The sequence below is a fragment of the Pogoniulus pusillus genome, chromosome 20 (assembly GCF_015220805.1).
Source record: "Pogoniulus pusillus isolate bPogPus1 chromosome 20, bPogPus1.pri, whole genome shotgun sequence".
NCBI classification, from domain to species: domain Eukaryota; kingdom Metazoa; phylum Chordata; class Aves; order Piciformes; family Lybiidae; genus Pogoniulus; species Pogoniulus pusillus.
This window is the reverse complement of record NC_087283.1, coordinates 13,330,001-13,353,507: the sequence shown is the minus strand read 5'-3', so window position 1 is coordinate 13,353,507 and position 23,507 is coordinate 13,330,001. Positions and strand designations below refer to the sequence as shown.

Genomic DNA, 23,507 nt, shown 5'->3' with positions numbered 1-23,507 from the left:
ATCTCCTAAGACCACCTTCTTAATGGCTGTAGATTTGACAATAACAAGAGAGCACTGGGTGCTTTTAATCTGAGATCTTTCACAAAAACAAAGAAATGATGAGATTTCCTTTTGATTCTTTGTCTGAATCCATTTAAAATACAAAGTGAAAAATAATCTCTTGCTTATTTTTCAGTAGTGATTAAAAGAAGTGGTTCTTTGAACAACAAATGGAGAAGGAATTATTCGAGGCATATTGGGGGACTCTTCAAAAGACTAGACACTTCTTTTTATGGTTTATAAGACACTTCTTAGGAAGGCCACTTTGATATTATGTTGGATTTTGTCCATTAATGCTCTTTAAAAGTAATTTAATGGAAAGTAACAGGGCAAAAACCCAAGAGCCTTGTTGCTAAAGCCAACTAGGCAGATGGCTAGTGGTGGCCTGTGTTATAGGGGTACCTTGTGTAGATGGTCTTGCACTGGTTGTAAGTAAACTCTTCTTGTTTTCACTAGCTGTTCTACCACCATGGTGGCTCAGTAGACGTTTTGATGTTGATATCAGAGCTAATGTGTTTCCAGCTTAGTGTCAGGTAGGTACATCCAAACTGCTTTATTTCTGTGGGTAGTAGTGAGGGTGAGCTTGAGACTGACTGCTGTGTTGGGCATCAAGCTTCCAACAGTGTATTTATAAATAAATAAAGGAAGTATTTGGGAACTAAAAACAATCTCAAAAGGTAAAGGAAGGGAGGCAAAAAGGGGATTATAGCTGCTTTTGTTTGAAACCGGAGGCCAGCACAATACTGCTGCCTGATCCACTGCAGGGGTGACTGTATGTCACCAGCCTCATTGTTAATATGCTTTCCATGCTTTGTGGTGCTGCATTTTGGGTGGACTCCTAACTCAGATGTCTGTACTGTGCCAAGAGCTTGTTGCAAGTGGACCATGAGCCTGGACCTTCTTCTCTTCTTGGTTCTTGTTTATGTGGATGTTGCAGGAGCAGGCTCTACAAATTAGAAAATGAACGAAGAGCTTGATTAGAGCTTTAAATGGGATTCTTGAAACTTTGTTTATACCTGAGGCAGTATGTATGCTGAAATTAAACAGCAACCACTTTTGGCATGCGTCCTCTGTTCATATAAGCTCTCTAGCAGGCTGTGTTAAGTTTCTCTCTTATATGTATTTATTTAGTTAGTTATGTTCAGAAATACCACGTGTTCACATACTTCTGGGGAGTATTCATGGCTCTTCTCAGCTCAGCAATGTGGAGGGAGTTTGATTTTGCTGCCTGCACTGCTCCTGCCCCATTTTGGTTAGTGCTGCTGTGATCCGGAGTTTCCTGGGAGCACAGTGACCTCCTTATGAGTTCTGTTGGCCCATCCTGGATATAAGCAAGAGCCATGGGAAGTCATCACGAGGTCCTCTGCTGTCTTCTCATGGTGTCCAGCCCTACTGTTCCTAAGGAGCCCATCCACACTACCCAAGAACCCAGCTGTTGTCTCAAACAGTGCTCCTTCTTCTTTCTGTACAAGTCTTCTCCATCTTATAAAAGAACACTTTAAATGTCATAGATGATTGAGGCCTTGAGCAACCTGTTCTAGTGGGAAGTGTCCCTGCCTATGGCAGGGGGTTGGAACTGGATGATCCTTGAGGTGCCTTCCAACATAAACCATTCTATGATTAACACTCATGAGCAACAATTTGGACATTTCATTGGTAGAATTGTGTTGATACATAAGTATTTATCTTTCAGTAGAGAAGTTGAGAAAAAACATAGGAAAAGATGGGGGGAAGAAGGAAGAGAGTATTTCAGAGACTGGCACTGACTGAGAAGAGAAAAAGCTGCTGGGAAACCCAGGCTCCACTAAGAGTTGGAGTAAGGGAGAGGTTCTGACTGGAAGACAACTGGACGTTAGAGGCAGCTGCTGTATGCCGTGATGCATTTTCCTGGGAGGCTGAAATCTGCCCATGGAATGCTTCAGCTCAGAGGGAATGCAAACATTGTCCTGAGCTCTGCCTTTGGGCTGTGTGCTTTGGTCTTTGTAGATTGTATTTGACATCGGGCAGGAGCATTGCTGCTGCTTTGTCAGGCTGTCAAGACCGCTGTGAAATGCAAGCTAATTCTGCCTTTTTTTTTTTTTTTTTTTTTTTTGGTTTGAGGTTGGTTTTTGGTGGTTCCCCCCTCCCCCCTTAGACCATCTAAGAGTAAATCCAGGTTTGACAGCATTGCTTCACAGCAAGGCATGATTAAATGTTTAAGGATTTTTGTAAGTTTAAAATTGTCTTTACATTTGGCCCTGTTAAAATTTCTGACAATTGCTGTTAATCTTTAGTCTGGGGAAACAGGCTTTTTCCATACCATATGGACCAGACTAGATTTATCTGCTGCCTGTTGTCCTTCATGGGACATGAGGCACATTCTGTTGTGTGATTGATCATCTATGAATATATATAGCAAAAGCGTGTTAGCATGTACAGATAGTTGACAAAGTCCTATGCACCTACATTTAGTCAGTGTACTTGTGATGCATTTTGCTGGTTTATTTCCCCTACTGCACTTAGTTTGCATTTTCACATTCCCATTTCACTGGCTTCATGAACATTGCTAGGCTGGAGATCAGCTTCTTGTGCAATGTGTAGTGAAGTCTCCTATTTCTCAACTGCAAATCAGTGCAAATGTGGGCCATTAAAGCCATGATTGCCTGCAGACTAAGGCTTTGCTCCCAAACAGTTTATGCCCTGTCGAAGGCTAGGCTTTCTGTTCTTTGATATTCGTGTTTCATAAGAGCTTCCTGGCAGCATCAGTAGTGCAGTCAACTTTTTTTTTTGTTAATTTATTTCCAATAAAGAAGGTACTTTCGTGGGCAGAGTTGAGAACTCCAAGGTGTGTTGTTTCAGTGAGAAGGCTGTATTTTAATGTGTGGAAGTATTTCCAGGGTGTCATCTGCTTGCTGATCGTTTCCTTTAAACTTAAACATCCAAAGCTACACGGTGCTAGCAGTGTATGATCTAGGAGCTTGTATCGGTGTGACTGCTCTTGGGAGTAGCAACATAATCCTCTTATTTTAACCCACAAGTGAAACACAGCTCTACAAATGATCACGCAGTCCTCTGTCCATGAGTGATAGACAAATGGGTCAGGAGATGCACAGGGTCTTGTGTTCCGCAACACAGAACATTAAAGTTTGCTTCAGTGGGATCGAAATGCATGCAGAGCTTTAATGGAGTTTGTCAATTTAAGAAAATATAATTTTCCCTTTCAGATTTGTGGTGTCTGGCATTGAAAATCAATTCAGATATTTATATCCTGTAGCAGTTGATTTCTAAGCAATTAGAGTAAAACAAAAGAATTTGCAAGTTTTGTATTTTCTTCAGTCATGTTTGCTGCTTCTCGGATAATTTTATCCACTAAGACTTCTTTACCACTCCGTCTTGTTGACTCAGCTGAGTTAAAATTAAAGCATAAAATGAGTGTTTGTTTAATCATGGTGATGCTCTTCAAAACTTGAGAGATTTCTTGTATCACTAAAAAAGTGGCTTCAAAACTTCCTCAACTTCTTAAAATGCATTCATCAATAGCGGTAATTAATGAATCATAGAATCATAGAATCAACCAGGTTGGAAGAGACCTCCAAGATCATCCAGTCCAACCTAGCACCCAGACCTATCCAGTCAACTAGACCATGGCACTAAGTGCCTCATCCAGTCTTTTCTTGAAGACGTCCAGGGACGGTGCCTCCACCACCTCCCTGGGCAGCCCATTCCAATGGGAAATCACTCTCTCTGTGAAGAGCTTCCTCCTAACATCCAGCCTATACCTACCCCGGCACAACTTGAGACTCTGTCCCCTTGTTCTGTTGCTGGTTGCCTGGGAGAAGAGGCCACCCCCCACCTGGCTACAATGTCCCTTCAGGTAGCTGTAGACAGTAATAAGATCACCCCTGAGCCTCCTCTTCAGGCTAAACAACCCCAGTTCCCTCAGCCTCTTCTCATAGGGTTTATGCTCCAGGCCCTTCACCAGCTTTGTTGCCCTTCTCTGGACACACTAAACAGTAAAGCAGCATTTAGTCTGCACTCAAATAAATAGAAATTCAGACAAAATTTTCCTAAGGTGTCAAATATGCTTACCTTTATGATGTAAAAAAAAAACAAAACCAACTCTCACAAAATGATCAGATGTTTTGCACAAGGGTCTTTTCTACCTGATGTAAATTCTGGTAACACAACAGCTTAACTATATATTCCAACCTTGGTGATACTGTGATACTGTGATACTGTGATATATATATATATATATATATAATTTTTGTGTGTGTGAATAGAATAAAAGAACTGTTCAGTGTTCAATTCAAGACTTTTATACTGAAAGTATAAAAGAATGTTAATGGGAAGGAAAACTGAATCCAACCATGGAATTCATACAGCTTGGTTAATTACACAAATACTAATTCACACACGCCCTCTGACCAGATCTCATTCTCCCACTTGACTCTTTGTAGACTTGCATCTCATCACTATAGCAAAGCAGACTAAACAATGGCAGTTGCTGCCTGATATGATAAACTTAAGAATATACTTGACTTTAAATTTTTGACTTAACTCTTAATACATGTAATCTTCATGCCATACATGTGAACCACTGACCATGGCAAAGCAAATGAAGTGTTAATTATCCAGAAAGATCTCAGTTCTGCCCAGTGATGAATAATGCTGCCTAGATTCAGAAATTGACTTATTTATGTGATTAAAGTTAAGCACATGCTTAATCTCATTGATCTCTAACATCAATAATGGTTTATCAATTCAGAGCAGCAGTTGGAGTTGCAAACACAAAGGAGAGATGAGTAGGGTCTCTGTCTTTGCCCACTGAATTTCATGTGGTCTGGGAGGTGCAAACAGCAAAAGATTACTGCTTGGAGGTGGATTTCTGGCACTTGTGAATTCTTTGCTATTTCTAATTTCTCAAGTTCTGGGTGAAATTTGGGTCATAAATGTTTTACACCAAATTGATTTGGGTGCAAACTGTTTCAAGTGGAGGGATGCAATCTAGGATTAATCAGACTGGCAGCATTCTCAGTGACAGAGAATATTAAAACAGAAAAATTACAAATGAAAGATAAAAATTCTAGGGCTGAATGTCTGCGATGTGAGACAAATAACAATCAATAGCAAGCATTTGTAGCCTGCTGTAACTGGGGAAACAAATAGGAATATAATGGTGCCCTCTAGACCTGGTGCTTCTGCTACTGTGCACGTGTTCCTTGCATACTTGGAAATATAAATGCCATGGCACCAATATCCAGTAACGTCTGAATGCAAGTTCATTTGAACTGCTTAGATGTGGGGCAAAAAACTGACATATACTACTGAAAAGCTGATTTTGTCTTCCTGGGTTTATTTTTGAGGCCTTTTTTTTGTTCCTAAAGTATTTCTTCTGTAGAATACCCTTTATGTGTCCTTAAAGTGCACTGCGGCGAGGCAGAAAAGGGACTTGACTAGGGTGCTCACCTTTGGTTTTCTGTTGCAATTATTCTTCTTTGGCTGAGAAGTAGCTCTTCCCAAATGTTTGGTATTTGCTTTTGCTTTTCAGTAGTGCATATTAACACCTATGATCACCTTTCATCGCTTTGTTGGAAAAATCTTTATTCCCAAAGTATCTGGAGTTCACTAAAAGCACAGGCATTTCTAACCATTTTAGCTAATGGGCTGAGTAGCAAAAAGTGTTACTGTTCACACAGATTTCATCATTGATAAAACTGCACTGGCTTCATTGAAGAGAAATCAGCTTCAATTTTTTTCATAGTGTAGCCTCAAACATAAGCATTCTTGATTAGCCTCAAGACTGCTGATGACACATGAAAGGTATCAGTGTTTACCTGCCTTTAATATTAATGGAATTAAATAAGTCTGCTTTTGTTCCATGGTCTTCTGTTAGAATAAAACCAAAATTAGAACCACTATAGTACATTAATATCTATTTTTAAACATAGAAGAGTGGGGTGGAAAATCCCTAGAAGGCTTTTCCCACATAAAGGTTTACTTTGGGTAGGAGGAAGGATAAGAAAGCCCTAGGGAAGAAACTACATTGACTTCTGTAATGAGTTGCACTCTAGCTAAATAGACCTCAATATCCTAAAGCCAGTTCCTGGCTTGTGCAGTGTCAAGAATACATTTCTGTTCCTCTTAATCACTAAGATATCACTAATAAACTCATCCAATTACTGGTACCGTGCTTTGTGAAGATAGTTTTGTAGAGAAAATAACACAGGAGGAAAACAATGCCTTAAAGGTGATATGAATGTGAGATTTATGTAGTGATAAGAGGCATTTGACCAATCATGGAAAGTACAAACTAAACAAAATTACTTGGTGATGAAGTTTCCTCACAAAGCAAAGGCACACAGACCTTTTTTAATCCAAGACCTTCACAAAGGTTTGTAAAACTTTCTGGACTAGTTTGAGGATAGTTATCAAGAGATATGCATGGTGATGAAATTATACTCAAATTTCATTTGAATGAGAGAGCTCAAACAAGTAGTGTGAGAAACCTGGAGGTTTTATGTTATCAAGGTAGAAGGAAAAATAGGCAAATACTCTGAGGGAAGTTACAGTTCTGCTGTGCTACTGGTTTTTATTCCTGTGCTTACTAGCTAGTGAGTGATAGACTGAGGAATGCAGCATCATCTATTTCTTTTGTGTTCTTGGTTACCATAGAGCATATGCAACACACAGCAAAACACAAACATTTCCTGCTTTGTTTTCTTGGCAGTTTTCTGAATTCAGTATTTTGGAATTAAAATGAAATAGTGTGAATCAATGTAGAGCACACAGAACACCTCATTTCTTGATCCTCTGATGAGCATTTTTGGGAAAAAAAACTGCTGAAATATGCATCATAATCAATCTGATGAACAACCAATGGAGAAGGCTTTTAAATATTTAAGAATCTCTGTGTTGTAGAGAATAGCATGATTTTTATTTTTAAAGTGAGACTGCAAGTTCCTATAGACTGTCAGAAAAGTCCTCCATGTAAGGCTTTTGTGCCAAAAGGCATAAAATACCTAATCCAATTTCATCCGAGTTGGGATCTGATGTACATTGATAATCTTATTTCAGTTCTCAGGGAGTGATCACTGCTTCTCCCCTTCCCTCCTCCAGCAAGATTTGCCCCCAGTTGCACTCTCAGCCCTCATACATCTGCCTTAATTTCCTCTGTTATTCCTGGAGCAAATATTTCCCTAATTACTTATCATTTCACCCCAGACATGACTGGCTCCTTCCTCCAAGTCGCTTCATGTACCGAGAGCAGCCTCTTGTCCAGGACCCTTCTCCAGCACTCCAAGGTCCCCAAAGACGCTGGGTTGGGCCATCGCCCTGCTCTGTAAATTCCCCAGCATCCCTGGGTAATCCAGTTTTTAAACATGTGACATAATTAATATGAAAGCACTTTGAGCAGTGGTAGAGCTTGCTAAGTAACAATCTGTCATTACAGGAAGTGGGCTTTGAAAGCCAAAGGCTTGAAGAAGGTAATATTTTTGGGCGATAGTTCAATGAAAAGATTTTCCTGAGATTGTGGTGTACCTGTTACTAATATTATGCTATTTAACAAGCAGGAAGCAGTGCATGAGAACAATAATAGTAATCTTAGTTAGACTGATTTTGATGAAAGCACACTTTAACTCACTAATTATGACAGCTAAAAGACAGTTTGACATTGTGTTAAAATCACTGTCTCTGTATTTTTACCTCACTCTTGCAGCTGCAGAACTCTTTACCATGTTTTTAGTCATGTTATGCAAATGCCTGTTTAAATTACTAGGAGTATTTGTTTTCTATTTCTGCCCTGTAAAACATAATTTTAATACAAGTTATTTGTGAAATGCACATTGTAAAAGGAAATAAGGTTTCAGATGGCATTTCTATGATAATTTTACTGCAAATGTTGACCATGTTTTTGTATTTGTCTGTAAAAGGTAATGCAGGCTGTACATAAGGCATATTTCAAAGATCTAATATTGTATGTGACTAAATTAGCAAAGGAGCATTGGCTTCCCTTTGAACAGTTAGTCTGGCACTAATCATACGGAGCAGAATAGATCACCGCCTCGCATGCATTTTGAGGGAGGCAGTTGCTGTGGCACACAGCACTGAACTGAGCCCTGCCACAGAGATGGTGCGCCCCTTCCTGGCTCTGTCTCCTGCCCTGTATGCCTGGCACAGGGGCTTGAGGTGCCCCCACCCACTGTGAGAGCCAGGGTGCTTGCACCCAGCATGGGTGGGAGCGAAAGGCTGGGCAGCCGAGCCTGCGGAAACACGCGGCTGGCACCTCGCACGGGTGGGCGTAATGTATGTAAATAGGGGGTAGCGAATGCATGAGCAAGTCAGTCAAGGTGAAGGGTGTGATGAATACCTAAAAACTGGCTGTGGTGCTCTGCCAGCATAGGGAGAAGGGGGCAAATCTGGGGAGCCTGACTGGGTCTGAAGGGTTTAGCCCCCAGGAACGTGCAGGGTAAAGTTCCAGCCAGATCTTCATGATGCCTTGTTAAATGAAAAACTGCAATTAAATTCACAATTTCTACTTCAGATTGATTTGTTTAATAAACAAAGGTTAGTTGCATTTAAAAAATGTATGGGCAAGTTTGCTACATGTGGGGAGAATAACGCATATTGCTGGCAAGAGATTGCTCTTAATAAAACATCTCCATTTCAGTGGCATGCTGTATTTTTACTTGGCTTGATCCTCAGCCTCTCAATCCAAATGGAAATTTTTTTTGAAACAAAAAGAGCTTTCTGGAGGTGGGATCCTGTTGTTTGTGTCTCTGTCGCACTCTTCAATCAAATGATTTGTACTAGACTGAAGTTTGACAAGCCCACTGTAGTGTCACGAAGAAAAAGCTTCCTCGTGAAATCAAAAACATATAGCAGATGCATGTTTTATTGAACATCACTAAAAATAGCGCTCTAAACCCTTACTCTGTCTGTAATGCTCTTTAAGTATCTTTTGAACACTGCCTTCATTATTAAGTCTCTGAGCTTTGGAAATAATTTTCTGATTCTTTCTCTCTCACAGACCTTATTTTTCAAAACAGTTGATGTTTGTTTCCTATTTTGCATGCATGTATGGTGAGTGAGTTGTCAGTCAGCTGATGACTGTTCAGTCGTGTCGGACAAGATCCTAGGACTATATCCTTAAGCAAATTCCAGACCCAGTATCATGAATATATTTGGAGGTTCTTTAAGTATCTCAGTAGAAACCGCAGTGATATGTTTTGCTTTTCGGTGACTCAGTCAAAATTAGGATGAGGGGAAGAGAGTGTTCTCTCTCCATGCTGACTAGTGTGATGCAAACTACAAGCTCCTTCTAACTTCTTGTGTTTTGCCCACTAGCAAAAGAAAGTGAAAAAGCAAGATGCAGTGAGTCTACTGGGTTTAGAAAAGCAGAGGTGTCAAGAGGTGCTGTGAACTGGATGGGTTGGACTGGATGATCTCTTCCAACACTGTTTTCTGCAATTCTGTTTTCTGTGAAAGTGAGGCTTTGGAGTATTCTGCTTGAACATTGCCTTTCCTCCCCACCTCAAGACTTGCTGTTACTGAGCAAGACACTAAGCAGTTTGTGTTCTTCCCTGTTTGTTAAACCCAGTTCAATACCATGAGTAGCAGAAATCTCAGTTCTCTTGTTGAATTCTCCATCAGGCTGATGGGTGAGAACTTTCAGCACCAACTTCTGGCATTTGCTTTCATCTGTGAAGTTTATAAATGTGTTTTGTTTACTTTATTTTTAGCCTTCCAAGATGAATAAACACTGGTGCTACTTAAAAAAGAAGCACCAGCATCTCCCCAAAGATGCAAAAATAAAGAGGTTGTATATAAAAATTGCTTATTTTTGGTAGTCTGCAAGAAAAAAAGACCACCTTCTTTGAGAAATAAAAAGGGTTAAATGGAAAACAGTTATCTTGTAGAAAGGTGCCTAAACCAGGAGTGGTGAAGCTTTGTGAGCATGGTCAGAGCAAGAACAGTTCTGACTGGTACAGTCTGCAGGCATCTGGCCTGGGAGGGCTTTTGGGTGTGCTGCTTCTGCGCCTCCTGCAACTTGTGATGAGTCTTGTGATTATGCTAATTAATTTACATCCATCTGATGCATTGCCTTCTAGCTTCCATAGTTTCACAACAAAGTGTCCTTGGACAATGTGAAAGTGCTCATCCTCATTCAGGGCTGTATATGTGCTATATCAGAAATCTTAACAGTTACGTTAGAAATACAAATGACAAAAACTCCTCACATCTAGCAATACATATTAGCTAAAAAGTATTTTATTTGGGAGCTACTGACCTGAAAGTAGATGACATATGTGCTTACCAAAGCACATATGACATATGTGAAACTTACCAAAAACCCGAGCCTTGACTTGAAGTCACTCCAACTCACTTCAACCTAGCAAACAATTTTCATTAGGAAGGTGTAAACATAGGAGTCCGCTTTGGAAGTTCATGAAAGACCATAGTGCCATTCTCTCTGCTCTGCAGAACAAGGGGAAATGCACCTAAATTTGGATTTGTTATCTTCCTTAGCATCTCACAGCCTGATGTGGTTGAATGGAGCCCAAAGTCCTCTAGTCTCCTAGGAGCGGGTGATATATGAAGACAAGAGTGTATTATGCAGTAAGACATTAACAATGAATCTGAAAAGGTATTGTGAATGTTAAAATCACACTGACTAAAATATACCGAGGTTAACATACAGGGTAACTTTACAAATCACTATTAATTTCTTTGGCTTTCATTGCAATAACATTGATTTAATTCATTAGATTCCTTTCTAAATCTATATTTCAGTTTTAGAGTTGTCAGTTTCTGTTAATGACAATTTTGCCCATCTGTTCTAACATGAAAATGAGGCTTCACGCAGTAGACATGATAGATCTCTGATAGTTGAAGAAGTAAGAATCTTAAAGGTATTTCATTTGGATTAGATCCACTCTGATGCAATTCACCCTTGCAATTAAGCCTAGTGCTAAAAACTTTTAATTGTATAATCAAAAAACAAAAGTGTCATATCTTGTCATTTAGGCCACTGTCTATTTCATAATTTACTGAAAAAAATTTCAAAACATTCCCACTCATTCTCTTTCTAATGACAGAGCCATAATTTTGGGTGTCAGCATATCAGAATTCCACTGGATGTGATTAGAATAAGAATTAGTTTCTTTAATTTGGCCATTCAAACGCTAGCATAACTACAGTAAGTCATTTTGCTAAGCCAGCCTCTGCTGCCAAGCTAGGTTACAACTTCTGTTTCAATCCAGGTTTAAAACTCTCATTCCTCACCCAGGTCAGTCTTCTGAAGGGGTAATTTTTCAAAGCAGTGTGTGAGTCTTAAGCACAGAAATCCAGTTAGCAAATAACAAGATTATATCCTGTGCACTGCTTAAAAAATTTACCCCTAATATCCTAGAGATGGGAGCACAGTTATAGCACATACTGCATGTGAGGTGTAATTTAAATTGTTTTTAGTTAGCAATTCCCTGCATTTGTGTAATGCAATGTTATTCTGGGCAAAAATGCTTGGCTAATTATTCAGCCTAGAAAAATAAACACATCCATTAAAGGCTAGGCTATGTATTAATGCGTGACCTTAGTGGCCATATTCGCAAATCTTCTAGAAAGAAAATGTTATATCCATTTTATCTATATATATGGAATTGGACTTTGTTTTTATCCCTGAACTTTACCAAATGTACAGTGACTCAAACTCGGCACATGTAGCATTGCCTTGTAACAAAGGAGGTGATTTGCACAGTCTGCTGCTTTGCTACTTTTTGTTTCCGACTTCTCTTGAAATTCAGAATAGGCTGGAAAAAATCAGACTAAATAAGCTTCTGCAGGACCAGATTTCTAATTTCTAAATACAAACTACTGAAAATTTAGCTTTTCAGGTGTAATACTTCTGACAAATTAAAAATAAACAAAAATATTATGCTTCTATGTTACCTGTTCAAGTGTATAAATGTACAAAAACTTTAATCAAATACTCAGGTTTGCTCAGTTTTAAATTGTGTTAGTATAATAGTTCCTATTCTGCTGTTTATATTAATGACATACTCCCATCTAAATATATTGCAGTGCTGAAAAGCCATCAAAACATTTCTAAGGTTGAATGAGTGCAGTTGCATTCATGATTTTTTAATAAAATGATCTCCTTCTATTGAACTGGCTTCTTCTTTTTTTTCCTTTTAACAGACATTGAGATTGTATAATATATATATACATAGTTATAGGAGCATTATAAATACAAACTGCAGCTTCATTTACTGTCTGAATGTTTGATTTCAGTTCATAGCTACACAGTGGGCTGAAAAATGTGAGTTACTGTACATAAAATATGAAAGCAAAGGGAAGAAGTATAAAAAATGAGGAATGCAATTGATTTTCATTTATTTATTTATTTCCCCCCTCCCTTTTTGCATATTGATTAGAAATCTTATTATTTGGAGAAGCAGCTAATAATTTGCTAATAGAGATTTTTCCCAAGGACTGGTGTCTCTAAAAAATTATTTCTATCTATTCTTCTTTTCCTCTTTCACAGTCCAGTTTACATGCTCTGCTTTTTAAATTCTGACCTCTTTTGTAGGGATTTAATATTTGCAGTATATGTAGAAAAGCAGTTTGGTATTGGCTAAATTTGGGCATAGTCCGTGTTATGAATACGAACATCTGCAATGGAATTAAAAGCGGCATTCACCAAAATCCAAGTGCAAAGTATCCCAGTTAAGCATACGATTCTGAATGCATAATTTAGTTGCCATATTTTGTTTCTTTCCTCTGTGTGGAATGTTTATGAAATTCTCAGGTTTATTAGGTATTTAGAATTTTCCTTTAATTTCTTACTGCTTCTTCCCCCCCCCCCCCCCCCCCCGGCCCCATGTGCTTTCTGTGCCTGTAGTTAATCTGCTCATGGACTAGTCTCATGTCATTTTATTTTGTTTCTATTCGTGTTGGATGACTACCCAGCCTATCAGGGATTTCAAATATTCAAACCAGCTGAAATTCAAGAACCTGACACAGTTGTTTGAGTTTGAAATGTTTTTTCCTACTAGTAAGTTGAGCCGTTAGAATACTGGGGCACCACATAGTCCTAAATAGTAGTTACCTTTAAAATGATGCGCATGAATCTGTACAAACGCACACACTCACACACTTACGTTCTCTCTCACTTCTACTTTCTTGTCTTGATTTTGTATTAATCATTGTGGGAAGATGTGGAAAATCTCTGGTTAATTCTCTGAATGCATCTATTTCATCTTGTAGCTGTTCAGGGAAAGCAAACACGAGAAAACAGATCCCTCTCCTGAGTTGGTGACAGTCCAAAATTTGTGCATAACCTAGCTAGGAAAAAAAACAACCCTAACCTAAAGCCCAACCAACAACAACCCAAATATTAGGAAGATTACTGAGCTGGGAAACCTAAGGTGTATATATGTAATGGAACACAAGAGCTGATGCACTGCATGTCTGGTTCCTTGACCACCTTCCCTAGACATTTTTAATTCAGGAAACCAATTCCAACTAAATTCAGCAGGGGAGAGCTGGGTTAAAAATAAATTAGTTTGCATCCCTGAAAAACCAAGTCACTCCATATCCTGGAAGTGCTGCTACTGCTGCTGGAGCTCACTACGAAACATGGAACTCCAACCACAGGGGATCAGAATCCTGTTCTGGCAGCAGCTTGTTTTTTAAACCATAATTTCTTAGACTGTGTGAATTCTTAGCATGCACACAGAATGATCCATCTAATATAGCAGTATTCCTCCTCTTTCCTACCTACAGCATCTGCTGCTGTTTCCAGCAAAAGATGGCTTGTGTTTCTCATGGACACCTGGCCCAGCACAGCATGCTCGCTGTCCAGTTGCTGGTGGCAGGACTGAAGCATCAGACGAACATAGCTGAGATCTCACTTGGTGTGATGTCAGTCATTTGGATCATGAAGAATTCATTTAGAAAAAAAAGCTACTGAATGAAGGCTTTCTGTCTGGGAACCAGACAGGATTTGGTGTCTACTCAGACTGAGGGCTTGAGTATGAATATTGTTTTTTAAATGAGCACATGACTAGTTCATCAACTTAAAAGTGGTATCGTTGTCTTACTTCTTCCATTTGAACTATGTCCCCGTTTGAATTAGAATAGATCAAATTCTGTTCAGTGATTTTGCTTTTCAGCTCAAAGTAACTGCACTTCTTGAAATTAACAGCACGTTTTCAGTGTGTCAGCTTCTAGCAGTGGTAGCACTTGATGTTTCTACTTGGTGCCAAAGGTTGGTGTGCAGAGCAAGATCACTGCTAAATCTCCTGTACCATATTGGGGTTGCAGAGTAAAAGGCCACACCTGCAAGGAGGAATGGACAGGACAGGTGACCCTAAACTGACCGATGAGGTATTGTTCCACTCCATGTACATCATATTTGGTATGAAGTTGAGTCATCACAAGGGTCAAGCTTTTCTTTTTGCTGCTTCTCATTCAGTGGCTGATGTCCAAGGAGGACATTGTCCATTCTGTCTTTGACTCCAACTCATGAGTTCCTGTATGCAATACCTGAATCTGGTTTTCATCTGATGCTGAGTTCAGTCGGTGACTTCTGCCACATCATCAGTGGTGATTTTGACTAATTGCCATCCAGGGAGTCTGGGTTTGATATTGGTTTTGTAAATATAATATATTTTATTGCCATTATCTTCATTAAAATAGTTTTAATTTCCTTTTTCAAACAATAGGTCTCTCTTCCTTATTCTCTTTGTATCCTCTTTGGGAAGGGAGAAGGGTTAATAGAGAGCATCTGTCACTTGCCAGTGCCCAGCTCTAAGCCTTGACATGAGAAAAAAGCTGTCCTCACCAAAAAAAGTAACTTATGATAATTGTGTATGCAATTTACAGGTAAATTAAGGTTTATATTTGGCTTCATAGCAAATGTCACCAGCTTAGGAACATACTGAACTGGGAAAGATCAAGTATGGTGTGAATTATGTCATTTCATTGCAGAATGGCAGCTTTCTCCTACTGCAGGTGAAGAGTAGATTTAGACTGGCTGTTAGGAACAAGTTCTTTACCATGAGGGTGGTGGAGCACTAGAATAGGTTGCCCAGGGAGGCGGTTGAGGCCCCATCCCCAGTGATATTCAATATGATCTAGTTGAGGATGTCTCTGCTTACAGCAGGAGTGGTTGAACTAGATGACCTTTAGGGATCTCTTCCAATCCAAACCATTCTATGATTCTAAGAATGTCTCCAGACTGACTGACTTGTAAGCATCTGACTTGCTTGCCTTCTGAGAGTAGAAGCACCACATAAGGGCAGCTGATCTCCTTTCATCAGCTATTTACATAGACTAAATTGGTGCTCTGGCTGCCCTTCTGTAGGGTGAACTTTCTCCCACATGCAAGAGTGAAGAATGGGGCTCATCAGATAAATGAAATGGAAATAAGTAGCTAAATTGCCAAAGATACTGTCTGCTGTTTCAGTCTTAATTTAAGGACACGATACCTAGAGTGTAACAAGAGCTGTGATAGTTGTGTTTAAAGTTGAGGAAAGCTTTCAAAGGTTTAGCCACCAGCAGGTACTGAGGTGCCAACAGGCAGGCTTTATGCCATAAATGTGGATTGAATATGGTAATCTGCTCTGTACTCCTGATAGTGCTAGTAAACAGACTGTTGTTCTAATCAGAAACAAATGCTAATATATATAAAATCTTTACCCATTTAAAAATAATAAAATATTTGGCTCCAATTAATTCTGATTGTGCTAGCAGAACATACAATCAACAATGTTATGCAAATAGTTATTTTTGCAGTTGAAATCAATAACTTATTTTCTTTTGTAATACATAAAAAACCAGAAAAAAGAAGTTATTATTAATTGCTTATAAAACAAAATCTTTGTGTGGGAAGCCTGCAGGTATTAATCTCATTATCAAGACTTTCCTTCAAAGTCTGCATGACCATTATTGTTCATGATTCAACCACTCAAGAAATCTTGCCATAGACTTCTATTTTGGAAGTGTTTCTTGGAAGCTGAATGAAATTAGTTCTTTATGAGCTAAGTAATTGTAAAGTTACATTATCCTGTGGGAAGAGATAACTGATAAAATCTGACAATTTCAATTTTAAACCGGCTGTGCCTTGCTACACTGAAGTCATGATAACCCTTGTATTTATAAATCTATAGCTTACTGCCTACACATCCATAGTCATGAAGTATCAGTTATGCTTACTGATAAAGTTACTTTAAATATTGATTATAAAGTAACCTGCGTTAACAAAAAGTATCTTGCTTGCTCATGCATGTGGCATTGTTTGCTTCATCTGAATCCCTGTATCTCTAATTCCTTTCTCATTTTTGTTTTATTCTTGAACAACCATTGTTCAGCTTGGTCTGATCAGTAGACGGGAGAAGCTTTGCTAATTCAGCTGCAGTGGTGTGCACACCCCCAGCAAAATTCTCCACTGCTGAGGAGGAACGAGGGCGCTTTGGTAACTCTGGGTGCATCTAGAGTAGTACAGAGAATGTTCAGTCTCTTCACTGAACTGATAAGAAGAAACAGATGACAGAGATGGCTGCACTGAATATAGAGACTGACCACGCTAGAAATACCAGCAACTAATGCTGCTCACTAGTTGTCTCTGCACAGGTCTATTGGTCATATCCTCCCCTTGGAGCGTTTGCATGCAATAAGGACTTCTTGTGGTCATACTTTTTCAGTCTTCAACTGACTACAGTGTCATCTTTGTCACTTATCACGTGGCCTTGTCCTGTGTGCATGTACCCTCAGCAGCCAAGGAGGAGATCTTGGTGGTGACCCCACCATTTCTCTGAAGAAGTACCATTCACTTGCAGCCCCTCTTCCCTTACATGTAGAGAAACTAGTGGGGGGCATCTAGAAGATGGCTGGTAGCTCTCCGGTAGTGAGACCTGACCCACGCTGGATAGTTATTGAGCTTCTTTAGCCCCTCACACACGGTTCTAGATATACAGTGCTGATCCTATGCCTAAGTGCTTGCCTTTGAAGTCATGCCTGTGGTTCTCCAGGTTGGCTTGAATTTGATTTCCAAAATGATGAGCTGGTTTCTGCTTTATTCACAGTCAAATTGTGTATAAAATCATGATTCCTCCATAATTTTCTTCCACATTCTTTTTAGCAAGGGAAAATCGACAGATCTAGAGTATAATTGTAACTTCCATTCATAACAGGAGTATCTAATTTCCAGGATGCATTCTGTGCTAAAGATTACTGCTTCAAACAGGAAAAAAACCAAACAAACAACCCCCAAGTCCTCAGGACATTTATGGCACCATGCAAAGCAATTATCTATTTTCTGAAAATACATATTAGGTTAATCCATCCATTTCCAGAAGTTTGCCATGCATCACAGCAGACTATCCAAAGAGACATAAAACATCCAGCAGATCAGAAGCAGCCATTCCATTAAAATATTGTGTGTCTGTTCTCAAGCATATATGTTCAGGACAGCTGGGTCTGTTTTGTTTTTACAGAAAAACATAGCATCCTGAAGTCATAACTCCTTGTTATGCATGGGAATTCAGTCACATAATGTTTTGAGGATGCAAATATTAACAGGCATTACCACAGCACGTTGGCATTATGAGCTCCTTCTGTCTCGACTGCAGGTATAGGAAACTGTTGCCTGGCTGGGCCAGGTCTGGCCACCTTTTCTATGGGGCTGGCAGGGAAGTTCCCAATTTTACTGTTGGTTCCAAAAATATAATAAAATAAATACAGAAATCTCCTCAGTTTGTGGATTCTTTTCCCAATTAGCTATGCTGGGGTGTGGTTAAGACAAACTAATCATACTCTGGAGTACTAAAATGTACATGGTGCAGCAGAGTGCTTCGCGTCTCCTGGGGTGTGATTATTTAATGATAATGATGCCCCCTGCAGAGGCACCTTATTGCTCTTTTGCAAAAACAATCTTTATTGAGGGGAATTAATTGCATTGTTGTTGATAGCAAGAAATAAGTTAATATTTTGAAATGATCTTTCTGGTTTGCACAGCTTAAAGGGATGTTCGCACAATTATGTCAAATAAATGACCTGCTTTGAAAGTTTCTCCATATATTAGGTCTGGATTCCAAAGCCACTCTGGATGCATGTTCTCTCCAAAGATTTGATTTCTTTGGGAGTCTTGTAATGCTGAGAAGAGTTAATCTTCCTGTTCCATGGATACCTTGTGCCGCTGCCTAAAAATTGATCTCTTCAGGGTCACTGACTGTTTTCTAGTTAGAGGTAAATTTGCAGTTATATTGGATTCCCACAGCATATTTACTCTATGCAAAGTATCTGAGAGCAACTTTTATGGTAGGGTTTTTAATTAGTGTGATGTATAAAAGCAGCAAAGTTAATAAGGATGAAATTTGCTGGTGTGCTGACTTCTATGGAAGGCAATTGCCTTAGAGTCATGGTCATAGCCTAGTCTTAAATATCCATCCATATTATTGCACTGATGCTACATAGATTCTGGAAGCTGCAGTTCACAGTTCCCAACTGAAAAAGGTACCAGCAACAACTTATACTTTATGTACTCCTATCTACCCACTAATTTATCTCCAAAATAATCACTAATTTACTTATCTCAGTGCTTATGTTTGCTACAGTAGTTTGGGTTTTGTTTTTCACTTTATGGGAATCTTTGCATCATTTTTACCACCTGCTTGCATTTTTATACTAATGGTTCCATACATCAGCATTACAGTAATAATCTAGGTATATATTCATTGTAAAATGATGATTTACTCTAGCAGGATGCATGTATTTACTGTCTATGCAATGTTGCAACAGATGAAAATATCCAAAATATGTGGCCCTGTGTCAGCGTATGTGTAGGCATATCTGGATGTGTGAACATGAATAAAGCAGAGCAACTTGAAGTCAGCTGCAGCACTATTTGCTTTGTGGATAGCACTGCAGAGAAGGATACAGAATCTTGTCATGGTGCTATAGCAAGTGAATAGGAATGAGAAGGCTCCATTTCTGTTCCTGCAGCAAGTTTTGGCCTAGCCAGTCCTTTGCTTCTGCTTCTGGTGACTGCACATGATGCAGATTTCTGGGTAATGAGGGAGCTTCATTTCTCTCAGGGAGTTTGGTGTGATCCTCCTTGCTGAAACTATGATACTTGCATGGTGGTAATTTTCACATAGAAAATAACTCATGTTTCTTGAATGATCACCCTAGATATTTAGTTTCTGTTTTCTAATTGTCCCTTAGCTCTCTCTAAGACAGAGTGAGCTGTGGTCACTGCAGCATAGGACTGGAGAAGGATTGAACACAATTATCAACTGCTGTTACATTCACAGTGACAGGGGAGAATTGTGTGTCTAGGACAAGGAAATGTTTATGGGCAAAAGGGATTAGTTCCCAAAACAGTATGTTGTCTGGCAGAGAAAAACCTGTACTGTCAGAAGTTACTATCGTAAGAGAGGGAGATACTGGAGGAGGGTTGGGAGGTTGGACTTGATGATCTCCTTGGGTCCCTTCCAAGCCCTAATATCCTATGAAACTTTGATGTTTCTGGTTGTATGAGCACTGGCCAGCCCCTGTTCAGTAACTTTTGAGACCTCATGTGTAATGCTTTTCCATCGTTCTGGTATCTGGGTAGAAGAAAGGTTTGGATGTTGACTGAATTCAGACTTAGGTGGTTTTTATTTCTCTTAGTATTTTTCATATAGAAATAGTTTCGTTGAACACAGTCTCAGCTGTAGTTAACTAGGAATGGCTCAACGATATGTGAGCAGCCTGCTTTTCATCTGTATGAAGCCAAGATCTTGGATCAGCTTCTACATTAAATATAAAATATTAGATCTAGATAAACTAATTTATGTTGTGTAAAGACTGGTTGCTTCCTCTTCAGAGCGTAAATGGATATTCTGATTTTTTCCATCTTCCCAGCTGGAAAAACAGCTGAACACAGAATTGCTTGAATACAGGTTTCTTATTTGCACAGAAAAAAGATGGACAATTGCATCATGCATTTAAATTTCAGCCCTATTATTTCTATATCACATCAGCTAAATCAGTAATAATACTGTTTAAAAAAAACACCTCTTCTTTTCAAACCCATATGACAAGGTCAATCATTCTCTAGAGCCTTGTTTTAGTGGCTTTGATAGGGAGAGAATTAAGAAATTGAAACTTTCAGAGAAACTAGGGGTGTTAGAAAAGTCAAGGACAAGAATGTGCTGAAGAGCAATAGAAATTGGGAAAAGCAGTACAGGTTTTGGAAAAGATGGGATGGATAACAAATGAAGCTGAAAGAAAAGACATTCCACAGGGTTGCAAGAAGGCAGTGGAAGGCAGATAGGGATTGGCAGTCAGACTCCTTCAGCATCCCTTACCTGTCTGGTTTATATGATGACAGTGCTACAAGTATGTGAGTAAAAAACTGTGAAACATTAATCTAATACAGAGAGTCAACTCAGTCCTTGGAAAGCAAAGAAAGTAATGTTCAACCTGAAGGCAAAGAACTGTCTGTGCATACACTCAAGTTATCTCTTGTTGGGTGTCACAGCTCAGTACTGGCTAGATCTGTTGGAAGGAACAGTGCACCTATATCCCAAATATTGAAATCATAGCCCTGTGGATCCATTTCAACAACTGCTCCTCTAAGCAGTCTTATGGTGCTTACAAGAACTATTTGTAGACAGTCCCTTGGTAAATGTACACATTTGACCCAATTTATGTCACTGAATAAATGAGAAGTGGCCAGTGATATTTCTGTGAGTTGTGCTGTGTTTGGGAAAGTTGTGCTTTGTTTTTGACCACTGTTAGTTTGGTTTGGATTTTGTAAGCTGTAGAAATCAGGGAGAAAAAAGCTTTAAAAAACATTAGAATAAATATAAAGGGAAAATTAATGGAACTCACTGAAGGAACTTCTCTTTAGAAGATGTCTTCACTGGGAAATGTGTGCCTTGTCCTGATTTTGTTGGTCTCTACTATTTTCCCTCTCACCTTTATTCCAGATAATAAGCAGAGCTGATCAGCAATTTCTCCATGAAATAGGAATAATAAAACTATCTTCTTCTGATTTATTGGCAGTGTAGATGCATACTGGATCTATGTGGAACCTGATGGTGGTAATGGACCAGTGCTTGAGGGGTAGGGTGCTAAAAATCTTTAAAGATAGGAGAGGCTATCCTGGAAAAAAAAAGAGAAGTCTCTTAAAAGCTGTGTTGTATACATGTATATTTGTTTAATGTGTGGCATATAAAGCAGTTAATCTCCTTACAATGTCACTGCTTAGAGAGCAATATGAAAGAAAACCCCGATAAAAGACATGAGTGTAAATTTGACATTGCATGTAGCAGTCAGCTTTCCACATTGTAATTAGATGGGACAGAAGAGTTGCTTATTCAGGGGGAAGAATCATGTTATAAATTTCAGGCATGAGATTAAAAAATAACTAGACTTCATGTTAGAATCTTCTTCCCCTTTACTCCATTTCATCCACTGTCCTTTTTCAGGCTCTTTGCAGTGGAGAGGGAATCACTGATCCTGCTCCATATGAGGGAGTGTGAAGCAAATGCAAATGGGAAAGGCAAGAGCCTCTGGACTCCAGATGCGATGCTCACAAGGCTCGTGTTGCCCCGTCTCCAGCAGTGATTCCTCTGCAGGTCTCATTAACCTTGTGAAATTGAGCAGGAAAAGGCCAAGAGCATGGTCTTTCTGGAGTCTTTCCACCTGTTTCAGGCTTCAGAAGAGAGTTGAGGCTATGGGCTGGGCCTCAGTGTGGGCAGGCTGCCTTGACTTGCCGTGAGTACCTGTGCCCTGTCTGTCACGGAGGAGCCATGTTGTTGGCTGCAGAGCTGGGGTGCCCTGCAAAATATGGAAAACACTTTCCAATCAAGAGAGAACTCTGTATGCATAATAAATATGTGATTTTCTGATGGCTACATACAGCAGAAATGCTGCAGAATAGGCTGTGTGTCTTGTCAGAGCACTTAAGTTAAATAGGGGCACTTTGCGTCATTGTTTTGATCTTCAAAATAAGAGAAAATTGAATGCAAAGAGCTGCAGAGAACTTTGAAAGGCACATGAGCAATTAGGAGCATAAGTCCTTTCGGCTGAATAATCACTTCTGAATATTTTTCTTTTCCTGTATCCTTAACTCCCCTCAAAGTACTGATGGCAAAATAGGTCTGGGAAAACTCGACTTTCTCAAGCTTGTTTGTCCTGTTGGTGCATCTGTGGATGTTTCAAGCCGGTTTAGATTTCTTCCTGTCTGCTGGTGGCTACTTTTACCAGGTTGGTAAAATAAAGAAAAGTAGTGCCCTGATACTGATGAACTCCTGTTTTGCTGGAAGTCTGTCTCCAGGTCCTTCTATAAAAAGATGGTGATTGACAGCTGTAAGTGGCATAGGTGTGTGTATATTTGAAATTTTACAGAAAGGAATCTTTGCTTTTTAGGGTGTAACACTGTTGGCTGAGTCTGCACTCCGCTTCTAGCACCACCCCCCCAGAATTTCATAAAACTGCAAATATATTACACGGGCACATCTTCTTCTTAGTTCAAGCCCCAGCAAGAATTCCCTTGGAGTCTGTCACACTGAGCTTTATTAGGGATTTTAATTAATGTTTTTAGTACAACAAAGTATGAAAGTCTTGCTTAGGATCACCCTACAAGTACTTCATGGTTAGCTTAACAGTATGAGTGGGAGTTAATGCCATAGAATTGCTGTTTACCTTGCACTATTAAATATGAATTTATGCTGAAGCACAGGGCAGAAATGGGGAAACGTGGGAACAGTCTAGAGCAGGAAGGAAAAGTGAGTGTGATATTCTTCTTAGACCTCCTTGTCCAAAAGAGGCTTTCATGGCACCAAAGGCAGTAAACAGATGTGTGCACATGATATTGAAATGCCTGTCCAAGCACAGTTTATCCTTATGAAAAGGTTACTGTGCAATACTGTCAAGGTCAACGAGACCTTGAGTAATTATCTGCCTCTCATGTGTCAGTCATGCAAGTTTAACCTGCCCAGTGCATCTAATTGTCCACCCAGGTATGTGAGCATTTCCAGCAGCAATGTGTGTGAAGTTGTGCTGCTGGACTGTCTCCTGCTCCAAGATCTCACCCCACCAAGTGTTCTGCCTGGACCTTCAGCCCCAAAACCTAGATGACAACCCTTCATGTTAAGCAAATTATGTGAGAAAGCCTTCCTCCACTACTTTTCTTCTTGGTGTTTTGTGAAAATAAGACTTATGCAAAGCATAAGTCTGGGCAGGATAAAGCCCTGAAAGTTTACAGATGTAATTCAATATAAGGACTTTACTGCGTTATACATGGAAAAGCAGTTTAACTTCAAAAATGCAGTTTTTGTGATGATAAAGTACAATTTACCTCAATAATGTGAGCTGTTATATAATTCTACATAATTATATTAACTGGAAAAACTAGACTAGTCTTAAATTGATCAGGCTAAAGCATCTTTTCAAGCCTTGAAAGCTCTTTGTAATTCCCTTTGCTCCAGCAAGAT

The 23,507-nt window shown here is 39.4% G+C and overlaps 1 long non-coding RNA gene across 1 annotated transcript in view; it reads right to left on the bottom strand.

Annotated features, from left to right (window-relative positions):
• The window catches only part of LOC135184471 (uncharacterized), a 61,100-nt gene that overhangs the window by 6,025 nt on the left and 31,568 nt on the right, over nt 1–23,507 (bottom strand). The gene's annotated exons all lie outside the window — the stretch shown is intronic.